The sequence below is a fragment of the Ambystoma mexicanum genome, chromosome 2q, assembly GCF_040938575.1.
Source record: "Ambystoma mexicanum isolate Mex_15411 chromosome 2q, UKY_AmexF1_1, whole genome shotgun sequence".
Taxonomy (NCBI): Eukaryota; Metazoa; Chordata; class Amphibia; order Caudata; family Ambystomatidae; genus Ambystoma; species Ambystoma mexicanum.
In genome coordinates, this window is record NC_090924.1 from 654729831 (window position 1) to 654756469 (window position 26639).

Here is a 26639-nt window from a genome sequence, read left to right on the forward strand (position 1 = left end):
TGTTGCGGGCAGCCCGTTCAACATTATCATGTGACTTCCACGATTGTTCTGGCTGTCTCTCCTGTTTCTTGGAGTCCAATATGCTGTCCATTTCTGTGTCATCCTGCAAACGGGTATCAAACCATTGTTGTTTTTACCAAGCCCATTGCGTCTTCTGGAGTGACGAAAAGCATGGACTTGCCCCCGTGCAGGATTTTAAGTTTTGCAGGGAACAGGGGCATATATTAGACCTGTGTTCTTATTAAGATAGTCTTGACGCTGTTGAAGGCCCTATGGTGCAACTGGACCCTCCACGTATAGTCTGGGGAGACAGTCAAAGATCTATTGCCCCCGTGAATCTTGCTCCCTTCTCTAGCATGTTGTAGGATTAATTCCTTGTCCTTGTAATTCAGGACCTTTGCTATGATGACACGTGGAGGAGCTCCCGGGTGGGGGGGGTCTTATAGCTAGAGCACAATGTGCACGTTCCACCACAAAACCTTGTGAAAACTTACCCAGACCCATGGAGCACAGCAGGAGGTACTCCATGTAGTTAGTGGCGATCTCCCCCTCTTCTCCCTCTGGAAGACTTGCAATGCCATTATTGTTCTGTATAGCCCTGCACTCCGCATCTTCAGCCCTATATTCCAGGGTTCTTGTGTGTTCTTTTAGCTCCTTCATCTGTTCCTGGAGCATAGTCATCATGCCATATAATTCAACAATGCTTATACCTTGGTCAACCACTTTTTCAGGGAGAGCATAAAGATCCTGACGGAGATGGGACACATCCGTGCAAACCACCCCCACCTTCGTCTCCAGCTAGGTTCCCAGGGCTGCAATTGCCCCCAGGACTGCCGTATGAGCACCGTGCTGATTCATTACAGTCATGTCTTCTTGTGACATGATGGGCAGTGGAGGTGAGGTGGACTTCCTCTGTGGTGGATTATTGGATGTGTACTTATCCAGCTTCGTCTGTTGTTAGCGTTTGAAATTATGTCATGTATATGAAGGGGCCCAACACATCCAGGGTGTTGTCCTGGCAGGGCTTCAGTGCCTTATCAATACAATGTTTAAGGTTTTTCATCTCTTCTTTGATAGAAAAGAGACCATATGCGAACAAGTGCAGGACCCTGAGCCATCTAACCTGGCAAGATGTGATGGGGACATTTAGAACCGAGATTGCCTTATACAGTGTCTAAGGGACATGGCTACTTCCTTTGAGTAGTGCTACTCGGCCTACCTAGAGAGTCAAATGAAGGCCAAGTTGATTAACAGTTCTCCCAAGTGGTCTGGGGCACAGACCCACTGGGGGCCATAATACCAGTCCATCCGTTTTTCTTCTCAGGAGGACAATAAGACCTTTCAGAATCTGACGAGGTCGAATCAAAAACAGAGACAGCACCTGGAGACCCTAATAACACAGAGAACACTTTGGGCTATTGAGGCAGAGTGAGTGGCTCCAACTCTTCCCTTTTTCAATTTATGGCCGCCTTAAGTCCTGGGATGATAGGTCAGCGGCAATGTGCTCGCCTTGGAAAAAAGACGACACGAAGCAACACAGGTTCGATCCCCGTGTCCGTGCTTAAAAACCTCCGGACAATCAAGCGCGTTATAAATACGTAACTAAAAGACATATTCCTGTAACATCGCATCAACGCCCCTGGGCTGTTTGAGTGCTTTAAAAATGCAAATAAATTTAAATACATTTTAAGTGGCATATTCTTCTGGGAGAGACAGCAGATTCCCCCACTCCTAATTAATAGTTTCTGTCTTACATGTCTATGTGTGTGGCTTAGCAGTGCAAGGCTTTTTCAGGACAACAAAGAAGGTGTTGAAGGCACTAAAAACGTGGATGCCATCCTGTCATGGAACTTGCCAAAGGCTGAATCCAATGTATTGTTAAGTTCCCGTAGGACTGAGTCCATAGTCTCTTGTACCACGCTGGCTAGAGAACAGAAAGAGGGGCCCCAGGAAACTATCGGAACCCCAATGGCAGAACAGCACTCCCGACTACCTTATGTAGCTAGACTGCATGATGGCCAAGCAGGGATTTTGACTTAAATCAATAAGATGGCTGCCATTACCCCGCTTTGAAACCCTAGAGGCTGACATTGACCAAGATAGCTAAATGAAATACATAATAGAAGTAGCAGGATTACAGAAATGCAATCCTGTAAGTGGGAGAAGTTGTTGTAGATGGCACGTGAGTCTACCGGTCTCAAGCACAGACTCAGGGGGGAAAGAAAGAAAGGCAAGGGCAGACAGCAGCTTAAAGGTCCAGAGCCAGTAACTAATGCAGAGGGTACTGCGGCACCTGAGGGAAGTCCATGTGCCTTTTTATCTGGGGAGGTCGGGTGGGGCAAGGAGTGGGAGGAAATACCATAAGAGCCATAGTGCCATTGTGTGTCGCAGACCAATGCGCATGCCCGCGTCACTGCAGAATGCTGAAGATAGGGCTTGCGCCGCCCATGAGGCGGGGGAGCTGATAACCCTGTGGAGCACCGAGGCTCTTGCACGCGCAAGCGTGGGCTCAATGAGAGCAGGCGGGGAAAACAAAAGGCAACAATTCACTTTTATAGCAACAGAATAAAAATGCAGATTAATGAGCGGGTGCAAATAAATACCCATAAAATGGGGTAGTGATAGGATGTGTCCCCGTAGAGGAAGAAGTGCACAAAGCCGTGTGTAGGGTAACAACAATTTACTGGGTTCTCAGCTTAGGATAACAAGGTTGGTACATACACAAGGAGTTATTAGAAAAAGTACATATGAAGAGAGACATCCACCGGCCCCCTACCTGCCAGGCTTCCAACTCCAACTGACTCTGTGGAACACAGGGGGACACTTCACTCTGAACATTCCACATCAACATTCTACCAGGTACTAGGACAGGCGTTCCCACTAGCAAGCATTCACACAGGACCACAAGGGAGTGAAACACGGAGCATTACCCGGTAGCTAGCTATCTTGCATGCCGGCGAGAAACAAAGAAGAGGAGGCCGCATTGAAGCCAATCTCCTTTATACTAATGGACCATTTCTCGTTGGTTAGTGAGGAGCCTAGATCGTGCATCTTCATGTTTATTTTAACTTTTTGGGCCTCATTCAGAGTTTGCTGGCCATTCGGCTGTAAATCTGCCAAATTATGGAGAAAATCGGTTATCGTTACTGCCACCTGGTCCCATAGGGTTACCATGGAATTTGTAGTGGTGGAAGGGAGATGTAATCCCCCATTTTTGGACTACCAGGGGATTTTTTATGGTGGGCGCTATTAGAATTACTGCCACTTTTTTCAGGCTGTGCCAAACTTGGAATGAGGCCCAAATTTGTTTTAAAAGTGTACTTCTTTGCTGGTGGCTTGTAATCAAGAAGATTAAATAATAGTCACTGCTTTACATGTAAAAAAAGGAGTGCAAGCACTCGCCAAGCTCCGAAGCCGGACATTCTGGCATAGCGCTTCTGTCGGCCATTCGGGGCGGCACCTTGGGCACAGGTAACCTTTTCGGCACACTGTTTTGTTTGTAGGCAATGCCCAGTGCGATTAAATGATGTGCCAAGGAGCACACACTTTGCTAAGCAGTATATCTGAGATCCTTTCACATAGACTTCCAGTTTGTTGTTGTGCATTGTGTTAAAAAAGTTTGAATATCTAGATTAAATGAGACGTTCTATTTTGCATATTAAACTAGCAGATATCATAGCTGTAAACTAAGCTTTAGGAGGGGAGTTTTACTCTTGCCTGATTTCATTGCCTAATAAGAAGTCCGGTATGTAACTGGACCTGCGTGCGAGTTTACAGTCGAAAACATTCCATCACAACTCTAATTACTTAAACATTTACATATTGGAATAAGCGGTGCTAATAACGAAGAAATATCTTTAAAAAGTAATTTCCCGGGCTTTCCAAATCAATCCCTGCTCCATCAAAGGACACCAATGAAGCCCACTTAGCGAAACAGTGCTCCTGGCATAGCGTGCTGAAAGCAGAATAGATGCATATTTATCTCTCCTTTTATTCTGCAGGGTGGGCCCTGATGGAGACATCATGGGCACTGTGGTGGGTTGGGGGGAAGAGAGGAGGGGGGAGAAGGCACTGCTTTCCCCAACCAAGACTGCCGAAGCGTAGTCCTTTAAACCTTTCATTTTTACTTTGCAACATAATACCTGCGTTCTCTTTCAGGCGTTGAGAAGTGAAGGTACTCAAATCTTCAGAAATAAGAAGTTCAGCTACTGAGGGCGGTCCATTTAAAGCATTGATAATAGGATGCCTCAAGTCTTGAGTTCGATTTGCTGATTGCAGCAGGCGCAGGAGTGGCCTGGTCTATAGGGAACTCTGGAGATTTCCCGGTAGGCCTCTGCACCCTGGGCCTCTTTTGTTTGCTATTACCACATTTTCCCATAGTATAAGGGTTGGGCTTGCTGAAAATGTGTAATATGGGGCCACTTTGAAAAAAACAATTCCAGGGCCTCTTTTGTTTCCCGCCACCCCTGAGCACGCAGTCCACAGTTGCTTCCCATCCTTTTGCTGCGGTCCCTCTTTTTCCTATTTGGCCTCCTACCCTCGCCTTGACCCTGGCCTCGAACAGCTTTCAGCTGATCCTGTGCCTCCTCGTTCGTGTCCCCCTACCTCCAGGACGTGCTTTTCATTAAAGTGAGATCTATCATTTCAATCAGTTCCAAGTTTGGTTAAAAGGGCCTGTTTTCCATCGCGTAAAGTTCAATTCGACAATCTGCCTTGCATTTCCTATCCTAACAGTTCATAAAGTATGCACGCTTGATTATCTTTTTATCCCCGCCTCCTACGAATGTTGCATTCCTTATTTCTTTCTTATTGTGTAGTGATGTGAGGTATTTGCACAGTGCTGTATCTTCCATTGAAGGGCCTTAAGGCGCTGATAGCTTTGCCTGATTTTCGACGGTGTACTTGTCTGGATGCGGGAGGTAGGGGGGCTGCTTAAACTGTCGCCTTTCCTTTTCCTCGGGTCCATTCCCTGTAACGAGGTGAGGCCCTTCGCCACCTTCCTCAACACCCACCTTGTACATAGGTGTGCGTTCTAATTTAGGGAGCCTTACAAACCTGTAATGGGCTTCTGGTGCGATATGAGGAGGAGTTTATTTACTTTGTCCGTTTAGACGTCCAGAAAGAGTCTGCACCAGATGCCCGGGATTCCTATGTTGGCGTGTGCAGGACTCATGTGGATTTTATGTTATGTGGAGGGTCTGTAATGGGGTTGTTTTCTGTACTGTGTTTGATATTGTGTTGCATGTGTGCATGCTTTTATCATAGGCGAAGTGTTGCTTGTAAATGTGTTTTTTTTTTCTTTTTGGCAGAGGGGCCAGCAGTCGTAGGGCTTTGGAACTTTCCCATGTGTTTCCGTGTGTGTGTGTGTGTGTGTGTGTGTGTGTGTGTGTGTGTGTGTGTGTGTGTATGTATGTATATATATGTGTACGTATAGTATTTCAAAGTTGTTCAATGCAGCAGCTTCTGAAATATCCACATTATGGGGCCGATTCATGGAATTTTGTGCAGAAATCAGGCATGGACTGTGCACTGAGAAGGACACTGCGCAGGCCTGAAGAAAAATGCATGCAAAACGTATTCATGGAATTGTTCACGCAAAGTAACCGTATATGCAAGTCACAGCTGGAACACCCCCGACATGCCCACATGCAGAGCAGGAAACTCCCAGATCAGCTACCTTTGAGCGGTGCCTGAAGCGCAAATACACGCACCCGTCAAACAGTGTGTGGGGTCCCCCGTAAGCAGGCCTGCAACTTGGGGAGCATGCATGGCGTCCCCCGTAACTGTATCCGGCATCCCGACAACATGTGTATGAAAATCGTAACTCGGAAATAAATGTGCGCGAGAACTCACATGAAACATTCCTGTACCCGCTACACAGCGTACATGCACCCCTACTTTACATCAGAGCCCTGATTGAGCACACGCACCCTGAAATATGACATGCAATCCCACCTGCACGCTGAAAATGCTACGTGCAAGTGTACTTAGGACAGCCTTCGGGTGGCGGATCCTATGAAGGGCTTGCGTGAGCATTTCCCAGCCGAGACGTTGCACGATCGATTCCATGACTGCATCTCTTGCCACTCAATATTGGGCATGCGAGGGACTTCTTGCACTCCGTCCCTCGGAACGCCCACTTCTTCGCATCTTAGTCCCCATTTCTGGTGTTCCGCCCCCTTCCCAACCCTCTGTGCAGGCCATGCCCACCCTCTGATTGGAGCTTTGTGCAAGGCCCTTGACGGTTCGCACAGGCGTACTAGGCCAGCGCGAAATCCACGCAAGTCCTGGAATAGTGCTGCGCATTCAATCCATGAATCGACAAACAAGGTTGCACGTGCATATTGGGTGCAGTTTGGGTACAAGTACCCTATTTGCTGCGCAATAATTTCCATGAATCTGCCCCTACGCCTAAGCTCTTTAGAGAAGCTTTTACAAATACAGAATTGAAGGTGAAAGCATCCCACTCCTCAAGTTTTTCCCTAACCAATTAACAGCAATAATTGACCAATATAAAAGAATACCAATGATTGATTTGTTACATACAGTTTGCAGCTTGCTTTGAACTTTTATCTGTTGTGTAGAGGAGGTGTGTTTGCCTGGCATTTTTTGGGGGGACTTTCTTTGTGGGTGGGACCATACTGGCAGCAGCGGTGGCAGCTTTTGTGGCAAGGAGGCAGATAATAGGGCACCAAGATAGAAGCTGGGAGGCACATTGGGCACCAGGTTGGGTCGGAGGGCGGCCATCCCTCTGCCCCCACCCTGGCTCTGCTACTGCATACTGGCAAGCAAATTGGCTCTTCTTGTAAGGTACAGTGATCATGGTGAAATGGGTGGTGTGGTGAAATGGGGTCAAAAAAATGATTCTGTGTTTTGGGCTTCGCAGTGATTTTTGTGACATTGTCAGATAGATGCAGGAAGAAACACATGTCTGGTGTTGCCTTTGATGTACTAGTTCAGAGAATTGCCTAGCTGTTGGTTGCAGGACTGTGTGTGTGGGCAGGACCATGCGTATCTGCAAATTGATAGCAGCAAAGAGAGATAACATCTCATTTTATACCTTCCCGAGTGGGCACCATACCATACAAAAATGGTTTTATGGCCTTGTTCTTTCTCAGTACGGCTGAGGCTCATTCTTGTGGTAATCATATTGATGGATATTTTCATAGGTGTATCCAAGGGTCATTTGTCTCCCTCCAAAGGACAGTAACAATCCGCGCTGGTTCGGCAATGGGGCATATCTAGGCAGCAGAGGTGTTGCTAGGTCTAGAAAAGATCTGGGGCTACTCTAATGTTGGGACTGTTGGGACTCTGGACTAGCTAGCCTTTTGGTTGTAGCTCCTAAACTTCTATCCGGGGCTACAGCCAAAAGACCCTGGGCTATAGCCCCGTCAGTCCCCCCCTAGCAACGCCTCTTCTAGGCAGCTACCAAAGAGTAGCAAAAGAGTGTTGCTTTGCTTAAGGTGGCATACATTCTTACACTGGCATGGGTGAGCATCTGCTGGATTAGGTACATTTCATAGGTGGCAAATTACCCCATGTTATGTGCGACAAATTCAACCGGTGCTGTTTATTTCACCAATAGAGCTTTGATTGTCAGGACTTGTAGACTCATACATCCTAAGGGGAAAACATAACTATATGCCCTTGCATGCAAATGACGGGTGGCTTAAAGCCAGGACTGGTTATTACAACTGTCACGCATGACATGGGGCAACTTGGCAGCTTTGGTAAAGGGCCCCTTAATTCGAGGGACACACTCCTAGGCCCTCCTCTCTAGATTCTGCTCTAACATGTCATTTTTTATGGGACGGCAGCAATAACACTCAGCGCAAGGAAGTTTGTAGCATTATTTATACACTTGGCCTACATTAATAAACACAACTACAATTTCGGCATCCATACCACGACATTTCAGAAGCTTAAGTCAGCACTTATACAGGTTATACCCAGAATTGCACCTCAATAAGGTCTATACAAGTCATTGCGAATATATTAGGTTAGATTAGCTAGATATGCTCTGAAATCCGAACAAATATCCCTGGGGTTACAGAGCTATGGATCTGAAAAGGTTGCAGTGTATATTGAGAATAAGAGTATATAAGAGGTAGAGGGTGTATGGAAATCATAGCATAAGGAGATGGGAGGGAGCCCATTTCCTCTGCAGTGTAGAATGAGCTATCTGGATCTGCCTGCTGATTTCCCTGGCACCTGCCTCTCCCATACCCAGTTCCCCGGCTGATTGCAATGTCTGTGTGGTAGGAATCGAAGGCCTGGGGGAGTGATTGGAGCAGGTCTAGGAGTGAAGCAGGTGAGGGATGAGCACATTGATGCAATAGTTCTCATTCTAATTGTATTCACTAGTGTTAATGTTCAGCTCTACAGCACCTTCCAGTGTCAATGGATTCCTTTACTTGACAAAAGAAGGTATGTATTGGGTGCGACAAGGTTATTGTTACACTCACCTGGAATCCACGGGGACGCCACCCAGCCCTGGTTGGATGATTTGCACTCTCGAACCCTCTCCCGGTCGCTTGGTAAGGCCTCTGGTTAAAGATGGGTCTGCAATATAGGAGAGCTGGAATCAATACCAGTTTGTCTTTATGTTTTCCCACCTCCCTTGGCCTCAACTCCTTCCTCCCCCTTCAGCCTTCTCCTCACCTTAATATTGTAAAAGGTGGCTTCTCTGTCCTGCTCCTCCTGCCAGGGGCACGTAGATGTGGCGGGCGAGCAGCGACCAAGTTACTTCACTGGTGCAAGCCCCCCTGTGGGAATCCAGGCCTGCTGCGACTCCGTAGGTTTGCTGCTTTACAGTCTTTATATACAGTTCTTATGTTCCTCTTAGTTCGAATAATAATGCCTTGCTTCTTTCCTTTTAGATATTGAAAGGTATTTTGGTGTTGTCATGCAGTTTGAAGATGAGCATGGGCCAGTAGGCGAAAGTGCGGTTTGCGCGATGCTGTCCGGTGAGTAATGCGCAATGCGTGGCGCTGTTTCGCCTTTTATATTGCTAATCTGTGTCTTTGCTCTCCTTGCAGGTTGCGATGTTCCTCGCCGAGCGCCGTAATGTTCCAGCAATGATACTGACCAGGAGATGACTACCCAGGTAAGAATTATGTGGCTTTCTTCATTCGGGAGGAAACGTGAGTAAACGCTTACTAATGCTGTCTTTCTTTCTCCTCTTTCCAGGTTATGGTATTCCAGGATGCATGCGGTGCCGGATGATGGAGTTCGTACCTTCAGGTGAGTGTAACTGAAGTCAGCGATGGATTGAAGAGAGGATACTGTTCCAGGTAAGTTTCGTAGTGTTCTTTCTCTCTCTGCAGGTCCTTGGTTTCAGGTAAGCTGGCATCAAAGAACTGGAAACGGTGAGCGTTACGCTGCCCACAGCAGAATAACGCAAAGCATGTTCTGCTGTTTGGGTGCGGTTTAAATAGTCTCAGGTAAAGTAGTCCAAGTAAAATAGTCCCAGGCCTGCCACACCCAAAGTAGTCCAGGTAAAGTAGTCCCAGGCCTGCCACACCCAAAAGACTAGACCGCATAGCTCAGTTCCTTGTAACTGAGCTATGTGTGTGCCTCCATGTTGGCTGAACCCCCCCAAGTTAAATAGTCCCAAGTAAATAGTCCCATTCTACTGTTGGTCTTCATGATGGTTATGAGCCTGGCGCCAAAGGCGCCAGGACTGCCTCCAAGAGAGTCTTGGATGAGGTTTTAAGGCCTTTGACCTGGCCCTAACTGGAAGGCTGACTTGCCAGTGAGGGCCAGAGGCAAGGGTCATGCCAGTTACATGATGCAGACTTGTGTTTGAATTTTATTTGTATTTATTTATGTCTGTTAGTTGGGGTATTTCCAGAACATAGCTTTGTAACAGAGTACTGTACATATAGCAATGGAGGGCACGTAGAGATATAGGTGTATAGACAATACTCATGAAGCTATATTGGGCTTCATTACAAGTTCAGTGGTAAGGGCAAAAAGTACCAGTAGATAAATTACTGTAACTTTATCCACTCTGTCAACTTACAAGTAACCAAAAATGGGCGGTAATCACCCTGTTGCTAATTCTGCCAGAAAAATCAGTGCAGCAGGAATAACTGACAAGAGCCAGTGGTAATTCCACAGTGGCTAATTCCATCAGTGGAACTAACACTGGGGGAAAAATTATATGATATGATATGATAGGTTATTTATAATGCGCTTAATACCCAGAGGTTTCTAAACGCAGACCCAGGGATCGAACCTGCGTTGCTCTGTGACGTCTTGCTTCCAAGGCGAGCAGTTTGCTCCTGAGCTATCCTCCCGAGACAATGCAAATTCTACTTTATTACAAGGTCAAAACTATGCCAGAAATGGGTGGTAATATCACCAAAAACACAGGGATGTTACCTCCACCTGAGAAGTGCAGATAGAAGCATCCATGTGATGGAAATTAACCCACAGGTGCACCCGATGCATCCTGAAAGGGTAAGTAAGGGCCATATCTTCCCCAAATATACTTCTGAACACCATGCAGCCACAGGCAGTAGAAAAACTTTGAGCTCCACAACCTCTTTCTGTTCATTAAGAGGCAGAGGCGTGTGCAGCCACAGCAGCCCGTTATGGAACCTGCACAATGGTGGAGGCAATGGTGTCTAAGTAGAGGTCCCATTCCCTGGGTCAGGGCACTCACTTATGCGCAGCTCATTACATGTTATCACCTGAACGGGTTGACCATAGTTGTGCTACGCACCCTGATACATACAAATATAGAGAGCATGATCAACATAAGAATAGAAATCCCAGCACTGGTGAAGATTGTGTCTGTGCTGCACATTTTAGCCACAGGCACCTTTCAGCACACTCTGGGCATGCTGCATGGCATGTTGCAACCCACATTTTCCATAGTGCTTGGTCAGGTGATAGATGCGCTCATGCAGCATGCGCCCCAGAACATCTCACTTCCCCCCACTCCGGCAGAGGTGAATGAAACTTAGGCAAGAGTGTATGCAGCTGCCCACTTTCTTAACATCGTTGCATCTTTGGACTGTACACGTATCATATTGGTGGCCCCCCAAGTGTCAGAAGAGAGGTACTGGAACAGGAAACATCGGAATTCCCTTACTATACAGGTGCCTTGTGATGCAAACTTGGCCATATGGGCCACTGTTGTGCCCATTTCCCAGGTTCCACCAATGATGCTGTGGTCCTGCAGAACGGTACACGAATGGTTTAATTAAGTGAATGTGTTTTGAATTGCGTAAATCCTGCAGAACGGTACACCAATGGTTTAATTAAGTGAATGTGTTATGAATTGCGTAAGGGATCTTCACCTACCAATTTTGTACACTTGCTCATCGATCCAACGTTCCGTGTTATTTACCGTTTCTTGATCCACAAGCCTTGGCTCCTATTCTTTATGTTTTGGATCAGTGGCAGATCCCAATTCTCAGACAAATCATTTTTACAGTCTTTATCCCGGTGTGCTGTAATACCCCAGTGCCTAGACTAGTGGTTTCAACGCACAATTTTATAAAGATCCCCATGCAGTGCTGGCAGAAGGAGAATTGAAAAAGTGAACTGCACCCCACAGCCAAACAGTATATGGTGATCCATTCTTGCATGAAATGTATATCACATTAAAGTGATATCGTAACCATATTTTCCGTAGTGTACTTAGGAACAATGCTATGTGATGCCACTTCCTGTTTTGTCATGGGGTGAAATGTTGTGTTCCATCACTTCTGTGATGTCACTTTGGGGTGGGGTCAAATGACATCACTTCCTGTGATGTCATCAGAGGACAAGGTTTGTGTGATGTCACTTCTGCTACCCCTGGTATTTTGGTGAAATGACCTCCCTGGAGCAGTCCGGTGTTGTTTCCAACAGAAGCAGACAGACTTTCGGGATACAAACAGACTCCAATGTTGGTGAATGGAGACCCCGCCAGGTGAATCCAGACCGAAATCTGAGGTTGGGAGGAGTGAAGAAGGGTAAAGAAGAATGCCAAACAGACAAACCGAGCATGAATGATTGATGAGGCAGAGGCTGGGCAGGAAGATGAGAGAGAGATTGTTTAACCTTGGAGGTGTATAGATTCAAATGTGCAGGTTCGATCGAAGTGGGGTGAGGAGGTGTAAGCCAATAGAAGGGCACAAAGTACTAGATCCGACTATAGCTGGGACAGAAAATTGGTACTGAAATAGAACGTACTCTTAATGGGTCTGTGCATGGTGATAAAGTCAAGGCGCTTTCAAGTGGTCCCTTGAAGAATATAGGCTTGTTTCAGTATGGAATGTTATCACTCCCATATCCAAACCCAGGAGGGTAATCCTGGCACTACCAAATCTTAGGCTGTCAGCGTGGACAGTATTGACAGATTAGAAATACGCGTGTCGAAGGTTGAGATAGGAAGAAGGAAGGGAAAGACTGAAGTGTGGAATGCACTCAAAAACTGCATTCCAATCCTACTGGACCACACATCCGGTGAAGTGGTCATGTGCATTGCACTGAATCACTGGACAGTGAATGCTCTGTGTGCGGGTTCTGCAAGTATGCTATAAATGGGCAGGCTGCCCTGAGGCTGGCCTGCTCTTTGAAAGGGGATTGCATTAAAATCTACAAAAAACACAAATGAAGTGGTCGACTAGGCACTGTGCTAGCAGAAGGGGAAATGGCAATTTGCACATTATATGCACTTTGAAACCCCTCCAAAACCCTCCACCCCCCCAAAAAAAACAGATGCTGAATTGTTAAATTAGTTGCATGGAAGGCTCTCCCAAAAAATCTAGTGTTTGTGTTAACCAAATCGTTTTCTCCTGACATTGGATCTGATTCACAAAGATGTGCACTGTATTAAAACGGGATACGTGTGAGCATCTCAGATTTCCACCTATGAGGTTATACCCGATTTAAGTGGAACACCCCCCACTCCCAAATAAATCCAATGCAATGACCATAGCATCAGAGAGGCAACAGAGACAGGTTTTATTTCTATACAGCTGGAGAGAAATGAACAGTGAATTCGGCAGGTTATCCCTGTCCTGAAAACGTGCTCCCAAACACAGATTTTTGTATAGGGTTTTACGCAATGGGAATCCTAGATAAAACAGAATACATGTATTCAGTTACATATGAAAACTATCCTTTCTAATAGTGCAGCCTCTACGCCCTTGAGGGGAATGGCTTACCAGCAGCTTGCTATGCTGGTAAAGTTCACTCCATCATAAGTAACAAGCCATGGTCTGCTGACCAGAACCCATTAAACCCTATTCTGGTTCTCATTCAGGAGTGCCTCACCCTCATGTTTGACATATCATGCATCACTGGCCATGCCTATGTCCTGAGCAAAGACTAAAGTCAGAGCTGCACAGCCATCTGGCTGCGGTATTGATCTGCCTGGTACAGCTTCACTGCCTTTGCTTTTGACAAAACATAAAATACTGCCTGTTTCAACATGTACAGAGCCTAAAATTGGAACAAATCTGGGGGTGCACAGAACATTTTTGATTGGCTCAAGGGCATCCAACAGATGCTCCAGGCATATCTAGATTTGAGCGTTTAAAGGGGCAAGGTAGCAAGGTAGCAGGTTCAAATCTGAGATGAATGAATGAGGCCCTATATTTTTGAGTGCTGTGTAATTTTTGCTTTCTGAACATCAAGAAATGCCTTTATGGCTTATGGAATGTCCCTACAGGGTATTTGTAACATAATACAGTTTGGCCTGGACCGTCGTGAGGGAGTGTTCTGCTGCAATCGCCTCTCGTACTTGCAACGCCCACCACAAAAATTTTCCCTATTACTCCAGCTCGGTGGGAAATTGAAATATTTTGAAACTCCCCTGATTTGTCGCGTGCCCAGTACAAGGTGCTTTAACTGCAGACTTGAAATTTTGAAAACAAGGACCTGTACACCTTTACAGCTCATGACTTTCTCCTTGCAAAAATCATTTTTCTTTCTTTGATTATGTACAAGTAAATAAAAAAAAAAATGTAACATAATTCATGCCATCGACCTCTGCAAGTACCAAATTGACTTCATGGGTGCACAGTGAATTGCGGATTCTCAGCTTGAAGATATATGCTCACATAACCATGGCATTAAAGGATTTACAAGAGCAGCCTGTTAAAGGAGTAATAAGGTTTTATTTTCAATATCACAAGCACAAAGTGAGGAAAAAGGGTAAAATAACAACACGTACACACCAATTGACATTCCAAGAACCAAGGTTCTGTCTTCAACCTGTTAAAACATCTCGCTCATTCCGCCTATGGCACTCTATAATTGGTAGTTAGTTGTCATAGGGTTTCAAGCTTGGGCATCTTGTAGCCCTTCACATCTGTTTCTCTTATTGTCCACTCACTCTTTCCTATTGCCTCCTCCCCCAATTGTACCTTCTCCCCTAAACTCCTTCCCTAACTCTTCTTCTCTTTCTCATCCGTGGATCAGGTGTAGCAACACCCTTGGTGGGTCACAATATGCTAACATTTGGACAAGGCTAGGCGCTGTGCGACCACTACGGTGGTGACAGGCACAGTATAAATATTGGATAACATCACCTATCCTACACTTTCTGTAACCTCATTGAATTATCGTTGTATCAAGCCACTACAACTTTTAGTGTTTCCAGAAGATTTAATCTTAGGAACCTGACGGTTTATTCCTACTAGGAAAAGCCGAAGATATATTTGAGTAATTAGTTATTCAGGAAATATTCAAATATAGAATGTAACACATTTTTATATATATATTTCTGGGGTTTGTGAATCTTCTTCGACTGCAACTCAGACTGCGAATCCATCCTAGTAAAATGTTTCCTCACCCCCACACACACACACACATTCACAGCTTCCTACTCATGTAAAGACCCCTGGCCTACAACAGTACTTTCACAGAAAATCTCAGCGACTCTTTAGCTGCCATCATGATCTCTCACCCCTCCCTCACTATGCTAGGGGACTTCAATATCTGGTTCGAAGTCCCACAAAACCCGATGACATGACCCATTCTGGACAGCCTGGAATCCGTACATCTGATGCAACTAGTATCAGGAACCCAGCCACCCCCTAGATGCAATCTTCAGCTCTCCTGAACACCACCCTCCCGCCTCACCCACTAGTCTGGACAGATGATGCAGCCATCTTCTTCACTTTCTCGACCATATACCCTCCATCCTCCCCGACAGCCCCAGGAACTCCCACTCACTCCCCTCTATTGTATAAAGTCAAAGAAACTCCAGACCTGGCAGATTTCCTGTTTGCTCACTTACCCTCTCTACCACTCTAGTCGTGTCAGCTCTCCATCTGCCACTTTCACCAATGGCTCTCAGAAGCTCTTCTCCCACTCACCCTTATCAGACCCTTCTCTAACAGAGCCTCTCCCCCAGATGGTTCACCTCAGCTCTCAAATCTCTCAAAAGCCAGAACCACAACCTAGAACGCATACAGTGGGCAGACCCACTGCCTCTGAATAGAATAGCTTTTGCCCAGGAGATGGAAAAGAATCACCAATGCCCCAAACACCTGCAGGAGATGGCCAGCTTTTCCAGGAGTTTTCACAGGAAATGAGTGATGGATATCAGGTGATAGTTAGCCAGAGAGGAAGGATCGGCTGAGGGCTTCTTTAGAAGGGGGTGCACAAGGGCGTGCTTAAGGGGGAGGGGAAATTCCAGTGGCAAAGGAGTGATTACAAAAATCAGCTAAGGCTGGAGCAAGGGTGTCAATGTGCTCCTTGATGGTTCTGGATGAGCAAGGGAGAACCTGCTTTGACAAGACTTTCATAGAACAGACTTGTCTAGCAACATCGTCAAGGGTGAACAGGGGAAAGGAAGAGAAAGGAGGAGGAGAGATGGCCTCAGATGGGCCCTGAGTGGTAGAGAACGAGGAAGAGGAGGTAGAGGAAGGAGGGTGGACAGGAGTCTTAGTAGTTAATTGAGAGGCCAAGGCCATGCAGAGGACCAAAGAGGGAACAGGCGAGGTAAAGACTGCAGCAGGACTGGCCAGCTCTTGGCCAGCTCCTTGCAGATTTTGAAAAGTTCAGCTGAGTTGTTAGATCCCGCAGAGACGTGGGCTTGGATATAGGCTCTCTTCTTGGTGAGGACAGAGAGTCTGTACTGCCTTTGGCACAGGCAGCAGGCCAGTTTGTCAGGGTGTGTGCCCACAGCCCTCCACTTCCTGTCTGCCGCCCCTCACCTGCGTTTAAGGTCAGAGAGATCAGAATTGTACCAAGAGTTGCACTTAGATTTGGGCTTCAAGTGGATCCCCATGACAGGAGCAAGGACATCCAGAGTGTTAGAGATAGAGAGATGAAGGGTAGAGAAGGCTGTGTCAGGGTGTGAGTCAGTCAAAGGTGCAGGAGGAGGAGAGAAGGTCGCACTGAAAGCCTCAACCGACACACGCTTCATGGGTTGGATGACCGAGAAGGTAGGTGGCAGAGCTGGAGTCGGCTTGACCTGAGGGGTAGAGAGAGAGCTGGGAGGAAAGGAGAAAGAGACACTCCAAGGGAGAGCAGTGGTGAGAGGGTTAGAGAAGGGGAGGTCTGAGGAGATCAGAACATCCAGGGTGTGCCCTGCAGAGTGGGTCAGGCCAGAGGGAAGAATAGAGAGAGAGAGAGGAGATAGAGAGAGAGAGAGAATCGCAGAGGTTGCAAAAGAGTCCTGGTGAAGGACTGGATGTTCAGGTCTCTGAAGAGTAGAAGTTGAGAGGAAGAGGGAAGGAGGGAGCAGGAGAGGTCAGCCCACTCAGAGAGGAAGAGGGCGACCTGGCCAGGTGGCCTGTAGATAGTGGCCATAGTGAGAGAGAACCCAGGAGAGATAGAGAGCCTGCAGACCAGGCATTCAAAGGAGGAGTAGTCCTGCATTGGAATGATAGAAGCAGGGATCTACTCTTGGGAAATCAAAGCTACACCCCCACAGGACGGTTGGTTCTGGGTTCGGAGAGGATCTTGTAGCCATCAGGAAGGAGAGTGTCAAAACTCGTGACAGAGCTGGCCGTGAACCAAGTCTCGATGAGACCTAGTGCATCCAAATCAAGCTCTTACAGGAGACAGCAGATGTCAGAGGAATGTTTGACAGCTGAACGAGAGTTGAGAGTAGTGATGTGGAGCAGGTTGCCACTTTTGAAGGACTTCAGGGGAGGGGTACAAGCCAGAGGTACGCCCTGCACAAGTATTTGTGGTGCCCGAGGGTGGGCAGAGAAGGAAGGAAGAGAAGGCAGGGAAGACAGAGAGAAAGAGAAGAGTGCCAGAGGGGTGGCAGAGGAGGGAGGCAACAGGGTGGCCAGAGAAGCAGCAGAGGGTGCAGAGGGTGCAGAGGAGGTGGGAGAGGCAGGAGGAGGCAGAGGAGCCTGAGAGGGGTAGGAAGAGATAGCAGGAGAGGAGGTGAAGTTGATGAGGCGTGGGAAGCGTCTATCAAAAATGAGGATATTGACCTGAGGGCCCTGACCAAGACGGTGTCATTTAAGTAGACATTAATGATGGTCTTAGAGGAATGAAAGGGGCCCAGGAGGCCTCCCACCACGTACCACCATTAATGGGGGAAGAGGAAAAAGGAGAGAGAAAAGAGACCATATGGCGGGTCCATAGGCCTGGAGAGGGAACCACAAAGAGTATTTCGGTAAGGGTCTGTCTGGAGGAAGCACTGGTGCAAGTATCAATGATAGTGGGGCCTGGTTTGGAGACCAGGATGTCCCTTTTGAGCTTCTTCCTGTCAGACTTAATGAGAGGGATAGGATACTCCATAGAAAAGCAGTTAGAGGAGATAGGTGAGACATACAGCACCATAGGGGGTGCGGAGAGGCTAGAGGGTGGGGGTAGAGTGGAGCCCAGGCAGGGGAGGAGGAATCGCAACCAGGAGGTAGGTACAAGAGGGGGAAACCAAAGGGGGGAGCATAACAAAGACCAAGAACAACAGATCTAAAGATCTGATGGAATACATAACCAACATAAAGCACAGAGCACAACAAGGAACCTAGAACTAAAGGATGCAGGTGAAATAAAGAACCAGAAGCAACAGGGACTCTAGAAGCAAAACACAGCTCAATAGTGCTCAACAGGGAACCTAGAAGTGAAGAATGCAGGCAATGTAATGTAGTGCCACAAACCTTAGAGAACAAAACAATCTCCAAGCCATAGAGAACAAAACAGACTCAGTACCATCAACAATGCACCGGACACAAAAGGAGCCTAGAGGAAATAATGCAGGCAGTGCAGGTGATGCCAAAACCGTGGAGCACAACACAATGTCAGAAACAGTACTCGAAGATCGAAGAAGGGAGGGCAAGAGGTGAGATGAAAGAAGGGTATGCAGGTGGGATGGAACAGGATGCAGGGACATACGATGCGAGGAAGCGTACGCGCCTAGAGGAGCAAGGGCGCAAAGTCAAGTTGCAAGGAAGCGCACGTACATGAACAGGATGTGGGGACCTACGATGTGAGGGAATGCATGCGGCTACAGGAGCAAGGGAGCGCCCATGGCCAAGTTGTGAGGGGGTACACGCAGCCTGAAATTGCGAAGGAGCGCACGCGGTCTAAGTTGCGAGGGAGCACATGTAAGAAGGAAGTTATTCTTTGTGAATCATTACAGCATGAACATAGATGAATTCTAAAATGGAACACTTCACACATTCACGATCATTATTTACAGAAATGGTAATTGCATGCAGGGGACCGCCAACCCATACATTTCCCTGTTGCTGGTCCCCTGAAAGCACATTTATACATTCGCAAAGTGCAGTGTTTTACAACGGATTCCAATGGAATCGCCCTGCTCATTAGCGTATTCCATTGGAATCCATTGGTTTTACACCTGCATGAAAATCGTATGCAGGTGTAAAACCAAATGCTCTCTTGAGTTGGAGGAGGAAAGCCTGGGGACAGTTGTAAAAGGGAGCATGCAAGGAAAACGTAAACTGCTTTTACTCCTTCCTTTTACGCCCCCCCCCCCTGCTATGAAATGACCCTACTTTTCTGATCTTTTGTAAATGTTCTTTGATGTAGTCACTGAAGGACTGCAACCAAAATTGTATCTGATGTTGAATCAATATCTCATCTTGATTAATAATCTTGTGACGAATTGATTTGTTTTCTTTCATTTCATTATAAATCACTTTTAGGCGAAACACTCACCCGGCCCCTCAAAGAAATCCATGATTATTTTAGGTTTATTTTATTTTGTGACTTTGTCGATTTCCGACTGCAACCAAAATTGACAGATTAGAAAAGATCACCTGTGAAAAAAACAAAAAAGAACGTGTTCAGTTCTGAATTGTCCTACATTCTGGGATAAAGCGTGTGTGCACTATGAGGTGCCCTGTGACAGAGAACTGCGACCCATTATATACTTGCGCTCTCTGCCAAAGTCACCACTAGCTCCAGTCCACTGGAGTATTTTTAATGATACGGAAAGAACACATTATTTTAGATGTAATAATATGTATGTCAAAAAATGTGATATAAAACTCAGTGGAGGTTTACATGTGCTTTTAATTTGACTGGTGTCATCCAAGACAAATCTTGCAGAAGGCGGATTTACTCTAGATGATAATAGAAGGTGGCCCAGGGTACTGTGGAGCTCAGCAGGGAAGGAATCTCTTGACTGCCCCTAATCGATTGGTAAAAGAGGTAGAGGGAGGCAAGAGAGCGAGAGGGGAAGAGAGAGAGAGCGAATGGCAGAGAGAGGGAGAGAGAGAGGGGGGGAGAGGGAGGGAAAGTGGTGAAGGATAGATAAAAACTAGTAAAGGGAGGGAGAGACAGAGGGAGAGAAAAGAGAAAGAGGGGAAGAGAGAGAGCGCGAGAAGGAGGAGAGGGGTGAAGGGTAGATACAAAATACAAAACAGAGGGAGAGACAGAGGGAGAGAAAAGAGAAAGAGAGGCAGAGAGAGAGCAAATGACAGAGAAAGAGAGAAAGAGAGGGAGAGGGGTGAAGTATAGATACAAAATACAAAAGAGAGGGAGAGCTAGAGGGAGAGAAAAGAGAAAGAGAGGCAGAGAGAGAGTGAATGACAGAAAGAGACGGAGAGGGATGAAGGATAGATACAAAATACAAAAGAGAGGGAGAGCTAGAGGGAGAGAAAAGAGAAAGAGGCAGAGAAAGAGTGAGAGAGAGCAAATGAGAGAGAGAGCGAGAAGGAGGGAGAGGGGTGAAGGATAGATACACAATACAAAAGAGAGGGAGAGACAGAGGGAGAGAAAGAGAAAGAGAGGCAGAGAGAGAGTGAATGACAGAAAGAGACGGAGAGGGATGAAGGATAGATACAAAATACAAAAGAGGGGGAGAGCTAGAGGGAGAGAACAGAGAAAGAGAGGCGGAGAGAGAGTGAATGACAGAAAGAGACGGAGAGGGATGAAGGATAGATACAAAATACAAAAGAGAGGGAGAGCTAGAGGGAGAGAAAAGAGAAAGAGGCAGAGAAAGAGTGAATGACAGAAAAAGAGAGAGAGAGAGAGAGAGCGAGAGAGAGCGAGAGGGAGGGAGTGTGGTGAAGGATAGATACAAAATACAAAAGAGAGGGATAGACAGAGGGAGAGAAGAGAGAGAGAGCAAATGACAGAGAGAGAGAGAGAGAGAGAGAGAGAGAGAGAACGGGGAGGGAGAGGGTTGAAGGATAGATACAAAATACAAAAGAGTGGGGGAGGCAAAGGGGGAGAAAAGAGAAAGAGAGGTAGAGAGAGAGATAGAGCAAATGACAGAGAAAGTGAGTGAGAGAGCGAGAGAGAGAGGGGACGAGAAGGAGGGCATAGGGTGAAGGATAGATACAAAAGAGAGGGAGAGACACAGAAAGAGTAAAGAGAAAGAGAGGCAGAGAGAGCGAAAGAGAGGGTGGGGTTGAAGGACACATATCAAAACAAAAGAGAGGAGGAGACAGAGGGAGAGAGCGAAAGAGGCGAGTCAAAGAGAGAAAACCGACCAGATGAGGAAGAAGTAGGTAGACAATAGCGAATGGGGCCAATAGAAAAGCAATGAGAAATGGGCTTGGAGAGAAGGGGGGATGGGAAGAGAGGCAAAGACGGGAACCGACAGATAAATGGGCCATTAGATAGACAGATTTAGATGACATAGTGGAATAGAGAGAGAGAGAGAGAGAGAGAGAGAGAGGGAGAGAGAGAGAGAGAGAGAGATCAGCAAAAAAGAAAGACAGAAGGGAGAGAGTGGGCAGTGAGAGATGGGCAGAGAGAGAGAAAGGAGAACAGAGGCCGGAAAGAGGGAGAAAGAGACGAAGAGAGAGCGATGGCATGCTCTGCACAAAAGCACACAGCCTACCATTTTAGAGCTCTGACAAATCCTTGTGGCCTTATTAAAGTGTATTTACCTTCTCTTCCCCTGCCCTCTGCCTTCCACTAATACTCCCCTCATTGACCACATAATAAAACACCTCGACAGAAATCCATCACTACATGACTGAACTCACGCACCGCACTCCGATCACGCAGCTATGCCAGCAAATGGTGCGCCGCTGCAGAAGGAAGTGCCTAGGACAGGCCTTTGGAGCTTCCAGGCGACTTCCACGTGTGATGCACTTGGTTCCCGTGCGATCGCAGTTCATGTCACTCTTGCCTTCGTAAAGCTGTGATTCTTAACGACAGGAAAAAGGTTCACAATGTAAAAATATGTATATGTGGACATTTTCAATAATATGGATCAAAATAATGTGTATGAACTTATTCAATTGCAACATCACGCAAAGGGCAAGCATGCAAGTGAGTGTTTGAGTCAATGGGTGGACGGGTGGGAGCCTGAGTGCCTTTGTGAGTGTTTGAGCGAGCCGAATGGGTAGGTTAACCAGTGCCCTCACAAGCACTAAATGAGTGAGTGAGCGAGTGGGTGGAAGTGCAGGTGAAGGGAAAGATTGATTGAGTGATTGAGTGAGGGAACAAATGAGCAAGGGGATGGGTGAGTGAGTGAATGGTTGAATAGATTAATTGTTGGTTGGTGACTGACTGTTCTGTTGGTTGTTGTGTTGAGTGAGTGGTGGGCTCTTGCAGAAGTGAGTCAGTGTGTTCGCAGATTGGATAAGAGAATGAGTAGATTAATGAGCGACTTGGTGTCAGGAGTGAGAACATTTGCATAGCACACACTGTGGATAAAATATCTTCAGTGAGCTTTGCATGGTTGGCTGTGGAGGTGGCGTGGCGGTAGAGAGCGAGTGGGGGCAAGGGGAGCAGTGAAGCAACGATGCAAAAAGCAACAGAAATATAAGTGAACAGGTGACTGTAGGCCTCGGGCCTCTACGGAAGCACTTGAAGGACAAAGGAGAAACATAAAGCCATGCCAACAAATAGAGGAGAGGGCATGTGGCCTAGTAATGCCAACAAATAGAGGAGAGGGCATGTGGCCTAGTAATGCCAATATAGAGGAGAGGGCATGTGGCCTAGTAATGCCAATATAGAGGAGAGGGCATGTGGCCTAGTAATGCCAACAAATAGAGGAGAGGGCATGTGGCCTAGTAATGCCAACAAATAGAGGAGAGGGCATGTGGCCTAGTAATGCCAATATAGAGGAGAGGGCATGTGGCCTAGTAATGCCAACCAATAGAGGAGAGGGCATGTGGCCTAGTAATGCCAACCAATAGAGGAGAGGGCATGTGGCCTAGTAATGCCAACCAATAGAGGAGAGGGCATGTGGCCTAGTAATGCCAACAAATAGAGGAGAGGGCATGTGGCCTAGTAATGCCAATATAGAGGAGAGGGCATGTGGCCTAGTAATGCCAATATAGAGGAGAGGGCATGTGGCCTAGTAATGCCAACAAATAGAGGAGAGGGCATGTGGCCTAGTAATGCCAACCAATAGAGGAGAGGGCATGTGGCCTAGTAATGCCAATATAGAGGAGAGGGCATGTGGCCTAGTAATGCCAACAAATAGAGGAGAGGGCATGTGGCCTAGTGATGCCAACAAATAGAGGAGAGGGCATGTGGCCTAGTAATGCCAATATAGAGGAGAGGGCATGTGGCCTAGTAATGCCAACCAATAGAGGAGAGGGCATGTGGCCTAGTAATGCCAACCAATAGAGGAGAGGGCATGTGGCCTAGTAATGCCAACCAATAGAGGAGAGGGCATGTGGCCTAGTAATGCCAACAAATAGAGGAGAGGGCATGTGGCCTAGTAATGCCAATATAGAGGAGAGGGCATGTGGCCTAGTAATGCCAATATAGAGGAGAGGGCATGTGGCCTAGTAATGCCAACCAATAGAGGAGAGGGCATGTGGCCTAGTAATGCCAATATAGAGGAGAGGGCATGTGGCCTAGTAATGCCAACAAATAGAGGAGAGGGCATGTGGCCTAGTGATGCCAACAAATAGAGGAGAGGGCATGTGGCCTAGTAATGCCAATATAGAGGAGAGGGCATGTGGCCTAGTAATGCCAACAAATAGAGGAGAGGGCGTGTGGCCTAGTAATGCCAACAAATAGAGGAGAGGGCATGTGGCCTAGTAATGCCAATATAGAGGAGAGGGCATGTGGCCTAGTAATGCCAACAAATAGAGGAGAGGGCATGTGGCCTAGTAATGCCAATATAGAGGAGAGGGCATGTGGCCTAGTAATGCCAACAAATAGAGGAGAGGGCATGTGGCCTAGTAATGCCAATATAGAGGAGAGGGCATGTGGCCTAGTAATGCCAACCAATAGAGGAGAGGGCATGTGGCCTAGTAATGCCAATATAGAGGAGAGGGCATGTGGCCTAGTAATGCCAACCAATAGAGGAGAGGGCATGTGGCCTAGTAATGCCAACCAATAGAGGAGAGGGCATGTGGCCTAGTAATGCCAATATAGAGGAGAGGGCATGTGGCCTAGTAATGCCAACCAATAGAGGAGAGGGCATGTGGCCTAGTAATGCCAACCAATAGAGGAGAGGGCATGTGGCCTAGTAATGCCAACCAATAGAGGAGAGGGCATGTGGCCTAGTAATGCCAACCAATAGAGGAGAGGGCATGTGGCCTAGTAATGCCAACCAATAGAGGAGAGGGCATGTGGCCTAGTAATGCCAATATAGAGGAGAGGGCATGTGGCCTAGTAATGCCAACAAATAGAGGAGAGGGCATGTGGCCTAGTAATGCCAATATAGAGGAGAGGGCATGTGGCCTAGTAATGCCAACCAATAGAGGAGCGGGCATGTGGCCTAGTAATGCCAACCAATAGAGGAGAGGGCATGTGGCCTAGTAATGCCAATATAGAGGAGAGGGCATGTGGCCTAGTAATGCCAACCAATAGAGGAGAGGGCATGTGGCCTAGTAATGCCAATATAGAGGAGAGGGCATGTGGCCTAGTAATGCCAATATAGAGGAGAGGGCATGTGGCCTAGTAATGCCAACAAATAGAGGAGAGGGCATGTGGCCTAGTAATGCCAATATAGAGGAGAGGGCATGTGGCCTAGTAATGCCAACCAATAGAGGAGAGGGCATGTGGCCTAGTAATGCCAATATAGAGGAGAGGGCATGTGGCCTAGTAATGCCAACCAATAGAGGAGAGGGCATGTGGCCTAGTAATGCCAACCAATAGAGGAGAGGGCATGTGGCCTAGTAATGCCAATATAGAGGAGAGGGCATGTGGCCTAGTAATGCCAACCAATAGAGGAGAGGGCATGTGGCCTAGTAATGCCAACCAATAGAGGAGAGGGCATGTGGCCTAGTAATGCCAACCAATAGAGGAGAGGGCATGTGGCCTAGTAATGCCAACCAATAGAGGAGAGGGCATGTGGCCTAGTAATGCCAATATAGAGGAGAGGGCATGTGGCCTAGTAATGCCAACAAATAGAGGAGAGGGCATGTGGCCTAGTAATGCCAATATAGAGGAGAGGGCATGTGGCCTAGTAATGCCAACCAATAGAGGAGAGGGCATGTGGCCTAGTAATGCCAATATAGAGGAGAGGGCATGTGGCCTAGTAATGCCAACCAATAGAGGAGAGGGCATGTGGCCTAGTAATGCCAATATAGAGGAGAGGGCATGTGGCCTAGTAATGCCAATATAGAGGAGAGGGCATGTGGCCTAGTAATGCCAATATAGAGGAGAGGGCATGTGGCCTAGTAATGCCAACAAATAGAGGAGAGGGCATGTGGCCTAGTAATGCCAATATAGAGGAGAGGGCATGTGGCCTAGTAATGCCAATATAGAGGAGAGGGCATGTGGCCTAGTAATGCCAACCAATAGAGGAGAGGGCATGTGGCCTAGTAATGCCAACAAATAGAGGAGAGGGCATGTGGCCTAGTAATGCCAATATAGAGGAGAGGGCATGTGGCCTAGTAATGCCAACCAATAGAGGAGAGGGCATGTGGCCTAGTAATGCCAACCAATAGAGGAGAGGGCATGTGGCCTAGTAATGCCAACCAATAGAGGAGAGGGCATGTGGACTAGTAATGCCAATATAGAGGAGAGGGCATGTGGCCTAGTAATGCCAATATAGAGGAGAGGGCATGTGGCCTAGTAATGCCAACCAATAGAGGAGAGGGCATGTGGCCTAGTAATGCCAATATAGAGGAGAGGGCATGTGGCCTAGTAATGCCAACCAATAGAGGAGAGGGCATGTGGCCTAGTAATGCCAATATAGAGGAGAGGGCATGTGGCCTAGTAATGCCAACCAATAGAGGAGAGGGCATGTGGCCTAGTAATGCCAATATAGAGGAGAGGGCATGTGGCCTAGTAATGCCAACCAATAGAGGAGAGGGCATGTGGCCTAGTAATGCCAACCAATAGAGGAGAGGGCATGTGGCCTAGTAATGCCAACCAATAGAGGAGAGGGCATGTGGCCTAGTAATGCCAATATAGAGGAGAGGGCATGTGGCCTAGTAATGCCAACAAATAGAGGAGAGGGCATGTGGCCTAGTAATGCCAATATAGAGGAGAGGGCATGTGGCCTAGTAATGCCAACCAATAGAGGAGAGGGCATGTGGCCTAGTAATGCCAACCAATAGAGGAGAGGGCATGTGGCCTAGTAATGCCAATATAGAGGAGAGGGCATGTGGCCTAGTAATGCCAACCAATAGAGGAGAGGTCATGTGGCCTAGTAATGCCAATATAGAGGAGAGGGCATGTGGCCTAGTAATGCCAATATAGAGGAGAGGGCATCTGGCCTAGTAATGCCAATATAGAGGAGAGGGCATGTGGCCTAGTAATGCCAACAAATAGAGGAGAGGGCATGTGGCCTAGTAATGCCAACAAATAGAGGAGAGGGCATGTGGCCTAGTAATGCCAATATAGAGGAGAGGGCATGTGGCCTAGTAATGCCAATATAGAGGAGAGGGCATGTGGCCTAGTAATGCCAACCAATAGAGGAGAGGGCATGTGGCCTAGTAATGCCAATATAGAGGAGAGGGCATGTGGCCTAGTAATGCCAACAAATAGAGGAGAGGGCATGTGGCCTAGTAATGCCAATATAGAGGAGAGGGCATGTGGCCTAGTAATGCCAATATAGAGGAGAGGGCATGTGGCCTAGTAATGCCAACCAATAGAGGAGAGGGCATGTGGCCTAGTAATGCCAATATAGAGGAGAGGGCATGTGGCCTAGTAATGCCAACAAATAGAGGAGAGGGCATGTGGCCTAGTAATGCCAATATAGAGGAGAGGGCATGTGGCCTAGTAATGCCAACCAATATAGAGGAGAGGGCATGTGGCCTAGTAATGCCAATATAGAGGAGAGGGCATGTGGCCTAGTAATGCCAACCAATAGAGGAGAGGACATG